This window comes from Sinocyclocheilus anshuiensis, unplaced genomic scaffold, assembly GCF_001515605.1.
Source record: "Sinocyclocheilus anshuiensis isolate Anshui unplaced genomic scaffold, SAMN03320099.WGS_v1.1 scaffold1074, whole genome shotgun sequence".
In the NCBI taxonomy this organism is placed as follows: domain Eukaryota; kingdom Metazoa; phylum Chordata; class Actinopteri; order Cypriniformes; family Cyprinidae; genus Sinocyclocheilus; species Sinocyclocheilus anshuiensis.
In genome coordinates, this window is record NW_015539894.1 from 548325 (window position 1) to 556083 (window position 7759).

The 7759-nt window shown below is 44.9% G+C and overlaps 1 long non-coding RNA gene across 1 annotated transcript in view; it reads left to right on the forward strand.

Annotated features, from left to right (window-relative positions):
* Positions 1 to 7759, forward strand: part of LOC107685888 (uncharacterized) — a 26253-nt gene that overhangs the window by 15179 nt on the left and 3315 nt on the right. The window contains exon 3 of the long non-coding RNA XR_001634004.1: positions 1065 to 1069. This is a non-coding gene — a long non-coding RNA (uncharacterized LOC107685888). The remainder of the gene's footprint in view (positions 1 to 1064; positions 1070 to 7759) is intronic.

The following is a 7759-nucleotide window of genomic DNA, read 5'->3' on the forward strand; positions in this document are numbered from 1 at the left end:
GTACTTGTATTTCTTACTTTGTTGGGCCCGGTGACCAGGAGCACACCTACAATATGGGGCCTAACAGCCTTGTGGGGCCCAAAATAGCAGGCCCCACACTGATTTTAAAGTACAGTATGGGTGCGTGTGTGTGTGCGTGTGTGTTTTGTGCTCTCTATCGCCCCCCTTTTCTGATAATGTGGTATTGCCGCAGATACACACTAACGGAGACAGGCCCATGGAACGGGAGGGGCCGTTTATATTCGGTCACGGACGGTGTGATTGCATTTCCAACCAGAAGTTCCATGTGGTTTAACGTTGTACAAACAGAAGAGTCTCTTTATGTGAGCAACAGGTAGTTCTAGATCGCTAGCTTTTAATTGCAGACTGATAATGGTGTTGACTGCATAAGAAAGAAGGATTTTTTATTGCAATTGATCATTTGACTAAGTTTATTTATAGTTTTGCATGAATCCACTAATAATGTATTCGTTTGACAACGATTTCACACACTTTGTTTGTTTTTTTTGGAGCTGTCACATGCAGCTGACAGATCTCACTATCTGTCTTACAATATTTACAGTATAGATAATTAGATATAAGTACTGTTTTATATCTGTGGTCTGGCCTTGGTCATCTTTATTATACATGGGGTTCTGGTGACACCACTAAAAACCACTGAAATATTAAACCACTGAATATTAAATTTTGAAATTGTTTGATTGCTTTATAAATTGCTTTATTTTTGACTGTGTCTGTGTAATTTTTCATTCGTTTTTTTACAGAGCCATAATGTCCAAAAGGAGTAAGAGGATACGGCCTGCTGACGAAACAAGGCCATATTTTTTGTCTTCAAGTGACAAGTCAGGGTTTGGGGAACGATTTATCGATAGTAACAAAGGTATGGGACAGCTTATTACATGTGCATTTCTCAGTACCATTCATTTACATACACTTATATAATAATGCATATCTTTGTAGTTGGAAAATGGTAAATTTGTATTGTTTTTTCAACACACTTTTGAATAGTTGATGAATGAACAAAAGCAGGACTAATCTTTTAATTGCACATGGCAGGTAGACAGCAGCAGTTAATTTCAATGATAAGTCTTAAAGTCCCCCTGTAGTCAATAATGATATTTTGGGCGGTTTTAAACTGTTTTTGTGCCTGTTCTGTGGTACTCGCAGTTTTAAGGAGAAAATACTCCGCAATGGTGATGACTGAATTTGCACATGGTTTGTCTCAAAGCATATAAAAACAATACACAGACATATTATCAACATTAAAAACTTTAGTTTCACCACAGGAGGACTTTAACATTTTAGGCTGATGAAAAGCAATTTTTTGGATTAGGACTTTCTGCTTTAATGTCATACAGTTACAGTTGATGTGCTTTGTAATTTAAATGGGTTTTACAAGTAATCTGAAGATGTGTGCACTTTTTGCGACATTTGGTATTGTATTTCAATGTTTTAAGGGTAGATTTCTTATACCTTTTAGTATTGATGTGTCCTAAGAATACGGATCCCTTGGTGTAATAACAATCACAAATCTCCCAACTGCTGTTTTTTTACTATGAAAAAATAATAGAAAATAACAGGCCACATTTGTGTCTATTTGCCATGAAAAGAATTGAAATAGGAAACAATTGAAACAATGGCCATGGCATAAGAAGGTGAGTTAGTGCCACGGCGTGTGTGGGGAGAGAGGGCACGACAAGGCAAGGTAACAGTTTCAACACATTTAATGAATTTCGCAAAGAGGGAATAACAGGTGTGCAAATAAACTAATTAAGGAAGGGAACACAATAAAAACTGGGTCACAAGACAAAAACAGAGCTAAACTGTGACAGATCACCCCCCTCCGGAAAGGAGCGACCTCGCACCAACAGTGAGTCTATGAAGGAGGCAGGAGTGGGTGAAAGGATGGCAGAAGAGTAGGGTGGATAGAAGACAGGAGTGGTGAAGGGGTGGAGAATGGAGCAAGCAGGACCAGGGAGGCAACGAAGGATAACGCCGATGGTGGAGACCCAGACGAAGCTGAGCAGACACGGAGCCTGGGCGACACTGAGGATCCGGAGGGCCAAGGCGGAGCAGCCCACTCCAGCGACCGAGGCGAAGACGTGGTTCCGGAAGACCGCTGTGGAGCCGGAGTGACTGAGGATAAAGATTAAGCCGGGGGGAAGGAGGAGCCTGACAGAGCCAGAGGGGTGGAGGGACGAGGTGAAGCCGGAGGAGTGGAATCCTGAGGCAGCGGATGATCGACAACTGACCAAGGTGGAACCGGAGAGACATGGGAGCCCGGTGGAGCTGGTGGGATGACGGGCCACGAGGGAGCTAGGCACCAAGGTGGAGTCGATGGGTCACAGGGCCGAGGTGGAGTCAGGGATCCAGTGGTGGGAGGCGGAGACAGAGGATCCTCATGCCTGAGTGCAGCTTGTGACTGGAAGACCCGATGCAAACCCACATAGGAGATGGCAGGCTGAGGGTGAGCTGAGGTGATGACAGGTGGCAGCGGAGACAGGACTGACTGCTTGGCAGGCAGGAGGTAGATGGACTCTTGTCCAAAGTGGTGCCAGAGAGATGAGGAAGTCTGACGGAGCAGGCAGGGTAACAGGCCATGGCGGAGATGATGGTACTAGAGGCTGATGTGGAGCAGCTGCAGCTGGCAGAGAGTGAGCTGAAGAAGTGACAGTCAATAGAGGGGAAAGGAAACGCAATTCATTCAAGCCCTTTCGAGCTCCATGCACATTCTCTCTCCTACTAGAGATGCTAAAGCGCCACATTAAGGGCTGTAGATGATGCGGTTATTGTAACAACAGCAGCAAAAAGACTGAGCAGTAAAATTATGGATACTTTCACTAAAACTCTGTAGAAAACAATGCTGCAAATACAGTTAATTTTTTATCTATCATACATAGCCTATGACTCTGACCGTTCAAACCAGGTTTGTGGTGACTTTTTCATCTACATTTAGCATTTAATCAGTGTGCTAAGAGCATTTCAAAATAATTATATAATTGTTACAATTGGTAAAATTATTAGTAGATGGCAAGGAAAGACAACTTAAACTTTGGAATTGCTAGTTAACTTTGTTTTCTGCTCATGATGAGGGTGTTTGATTATTATGTGCATTGTTTTGTTGTTTTTAGTAGATACTACTAAAGTCTATGAATATTTAAGTATAAGAATATTTTTATATTTAAGCAAAATATAAAAATGGTCCAGACTTCAGGAGGAAAATGCTGAACCCCATAGAAACAATGTTTTTTTTTTCTTTCACGTGGCCTTTTGCATTACATATCTAAATGCAAATATCAACAGCTTGATAAAATATCGGATCTTACTTTTTAATATTCATATCTAATTGGGTTCAACTGATTTTTTTGTTTTTTTGTTTGTAGAAAAATTCTCAGGATTAATATATATATATATATCCCTTGCATTCATTAAAATCTCTCGATTGATGTACTCCTCGTCTCCTTCGTTCCTCGCTCCGCACTCCTCACAGTAGTGCAACCGTGACAGAATACCAGACCAGAGACAGTAAGCGCCACCCCTTCTCCCCGTGTTTGTTTTTTGGTTTTGAAAGTGTTTTGTTTTCCTGTTTTTCCCCACGGCATGGAAACCGCCGCACGCTTCGCCGCGCAATTGTCAAGCCCACCGGTCGCTACGAAGTCAAGCCCGCCGGCCGCGGCTCTCTCAAGCCCGCCGGCCACCGCAACGACAAGCCCTGCGGCTGCCCAGTTCACCCGTAATCAGAAGAGGAAGAAGAGGAGAAATGACTGGCTCAGGGCCCTCTCCCTCGCCCGAGAGCGCGCCCGAGTGTTCGCTTCAGTGTCGTCTCGAGCCCCAGAGCTCGCTCCAGTGTTGGCTCCAGCCACAGAGCTCGCTCCAGTGCCAGCTCTCGAAAGTGCTTCCCAGTCCCTGAATCTAACCCAGTGAGGGCTCCTGTTCCTGAGTTTAGACCACGGAGGGCTCCTGTTCCCGAGTTTAGCCCACGGAGGGCTCCTGTTCCTGTTGTTCCTGAGTTTAGCCCATGGAGGGCTCCTGTTCCTGAGTTTAGCCCACGGAGGGCTCCTGTTCCTGTGTTTAGCCCAGAGAGAGCTCCAGTCCCCGAGTTTAGCCCCTGAATATTAAATTTTGAAATTGTTTGATTGCTTTATAAATTGCTTTATTTTTGACTGTGTCTGTGTAATTTTTCATTCGTTTTTTTACAGAGCCATAATGTCCAAAAGGAGTAAGAGGATACGGCCTGCTGACGAAACAAGGCCATATTTTTTGTCTTCAAGTGACAAGTCAGGGTTTGGGGAACGATTTATCGATAGTAACAAAGGTATGGGACAGCTTATTACATGTGCATTTCTCAGTACCATTCATTTACATACACTTATATAATAATGCATATCTTTGTAGTTGGAAAATGGTAAATTTGTATTGTTTTTTCAACACACTTTTGAATAGTTGATGAATGAACAAAAGCAGGACTAATCTTTTAATTGCACATGGCAGGTAGACAGCAGCAGTTAATTTCAATGATAAGTCTTAAAGTCCCCCTGTAGTCAATAATGATATTTTGGGCGGTTTTAAACTGTTTTTGTGCCTGTTCTGTGGTACTCGCAGTTTTAAGGAGAAAATACTCCGCAATGGTGATGACTGAATTTGCACATGGTTTGTCTCAAAGCATATAAAAACAATACACAGACATATTATCAACATTAAAAACTTTAGTTTCACCACAGGAGGACTTTAACATTTTAGGCTGATGAAAAGCAATTTTTTGGATTAGGACTTTCTGCTTTAATGTCATACAGTTACAGTTGATGTGCTTTGTAATTTAAATGGGTTTTACAAGTAATCTGAAGATGTGTGCACTTTTTGCGACATTTGGTATTGTATTTCAATGTTTTAAGGGTAGATTTCTTATACCTTTTAGTATTGATGTGTCCTAAGAATACGGATCCCTTGGTGTAATAACAATCACAAATCTCCCAACTGCTGTTTTTTTACTATGAAAAAATAATAGAAAATAACAGGCCACATTTGTGTCTATTTGCCATGAAAAGAATTGAAATAGGAAACAATTGAAACAATGGCCATGGCATAAGAAGGTGAGTTAGTGCCACGGCGTGTGTGGGGAGAGAGGGCACGACAAGGCAAGGTAACAGTTTCAACACATTTAATGAATTTCGCAAAGAGGGAATAACAGGTGTGCAAATAAACTAATTAAGGAAGGGAACACAATAAAAACTGGGTCACAAGACAAAAACAGAGCTAAACTGTGACAGATCACCCCCCTCCGGAAAGGAGCGACCTCGCACCAACAGTGAGTCTATGAAGGAGGCAGGAGTGGGTGAAAGGATGGCAGAAGAGTAGGGTGGATAGAAGACAGGAGTGGTGAAGGGGTGGAGAATGGAGCAAGCAGGACCAGGGAGGCAACGAAGGATAACGCCGATGGTGGAGACCCAGACGAAGCTGAGCAGACACGGAGCCTGGGCGACACTGAGGATCCGGAGGGCCAAGGCGGAGCAGCCCACTCCAGCGACCGAGGCGAAGACGTGGTTCCGGAAGACCGCTGTGGAGCCGGAGTGACTGAGGATAAAGATTAAGCCGGGGGGAAGGAGGAGCCTGACAGAGCCAGAGGGGTGGAGGGACGAGGTGAAGCCGGAGGAGTGGAATCCTGAGGCAGCGGATGATCGACAACTGACCAAGGTGGAACCGGAGAGACATGGGAGCCCGGTGGAGCTGGTGGGATGACGGGCCACGAGGGAGCTAGGCACCAAGGTGGAGTCGATGGGTCACAGGGCCGAGGTGGAGTCAGGGATCCAGTGGTGGGAGGCGGAGACAGAGGATCCTCATGCCTGAGTGCAGCTTGTGACTGGAAGACCCGATGCAAACCCACATAGGAGATGGCAGGCTGAGGGTGAGCTGAGGTGATGACAGGTGGCAGCGGAGACAGGACTGACTGCTTGGCAGGCAGGAGGTAGATGGACTCTTGTCCAAAGTGGTGCCAGAGAGATGAGGAAGTCTGACGGAGCAGGCAGGGTAACAGGCCATGGCGGAGATGATGGTACTAGAGGCTGATGTGGAGCAGCTGCAGCTGGCAGAGAGTGAGCTGAAGAAGTGACAGTCAATAGAGGGGAAAGGAAACGCAATTCATTCAAGCCCTTTCGAGCTCCATGCACATTCTCTCTCCTACTAGAGATGCTAAAGCGCCACATTAAGGGCTGTAGATGATGCGGTTATTGTAACAACAGCAGCAAAAAGACTGAGCAGTAAAATTATGGATACTTTCACTAAAACTCTGTAGAAAACAATGCTGCAAATACAGTTAATTTTTTATCTATCATACATAGCCTATGACTCTGACCGTTTAAACCAGGTTTGTGTTGACTTTTTCATCTACATTTAGCATTTAATCAGTGTGCTAAGAGCATTTCAAAATAATTATATAATTGTTACAATTGGTAAAATTATTAGTAGATGGCAAGGAAAGACAACTTAAACTTTGGAATTGCTAGTTAACTTTGTTTTCTGCTCATGATGAGGGTGTTTGATTATTATGTGCATTGTTTTGTTGTTTTTAGTAGATACTACTAAAGTCTATGAATATTTAAGTATAAGAATATTTTTATATTTAAGCAAAATATAAAAATGGTCCAGACTTCAGGAGGAAAATGCTGAACCCCATAGAAACAATGTTTTTTTTTTCTTTCACGTGGCCTTTTGCATTACATATCTAAATGCAAATATCAACAGCTTGATAAAATATCGGATCTTACTTTTTAATATTCATATCTAATTGGGTTCAACTGATTTTTTTGTTTTTTTGTTTGTAGAAAAATTCTCAGGATTAATATATATATATATATATCCCTTGCATTCATTAAAATCTCTCGATTGATGTACTCCTCGTCTCCTTCGTTCCTCGCTCCGCACTCCTCACAGTAGTGCAACCGTGACAGAATACCAGACCAGAGACAGTAAGCGCCACCCCTTCTCCCCGTGTTTGTTTTTTGGTTTTGAAAGTGTTTTGTTTTCCTGTTTTTCCCCACGGCATGGAAACCGCCGCACGCTTCGCCGCGCAATTGTCAAGCCCACCGGTCGCTACGAAGTCAAGCCCGCCGGCCGCGGCTCTCTCAAGCCCGCCGGCCACCGCAACGACAAGCCCTGCGGCTGCCCAGTTCACCCGTAATCAGAAGAGGAAGAAGAGGAGAAATGACTGGCTCAGGGCCCTCTCCCTCGCCCGAGAGCGCGCCCGAGTGTTCGCTTCAGTGTCGTCTCGAGCCCCAGAGCTCGCTCCAGTGTTGGCTCCAGCCACAGAGCTCGCTCCAGTGCCAGCTCTCGAAAGTGCTTCCCAGTCCCTGAATCTAACCCAGTGAGGGCTCCTGTTCCTGAGTTTAGACCACGGAGGGCTCCTGTTCCCGAGTTTAGCCCACGGAGGGCTCCTGTTCCTGTTGTTCCTGAGTTTAGCCCACGGAGGGCTCCTATTCCTGAGTTTAGCCCACGTAGGGCTCCTGTTCCTGTGTTTAGCCCACAGAGGGCTGCGGTGCCTATGCCTGGCCCGGAGCCCGTAATCTTTCCCAAGTATTTTTTTGGGGTGGGGGGGTTCAATTGCCTCCTGAACTGTCTGCTCCGCCATGGCCTCCTGAACTGTCTGATCCGCCATGGACTCCTGAGTTCCCTGCTCCGCTGTGGCCTCCTGAACTGTCTGATCCGCCATGGCCTCCTAGTCTGCCTGACCCGCCATGGCTCCCCGAGTTGCGTGCTCTGCCATGGG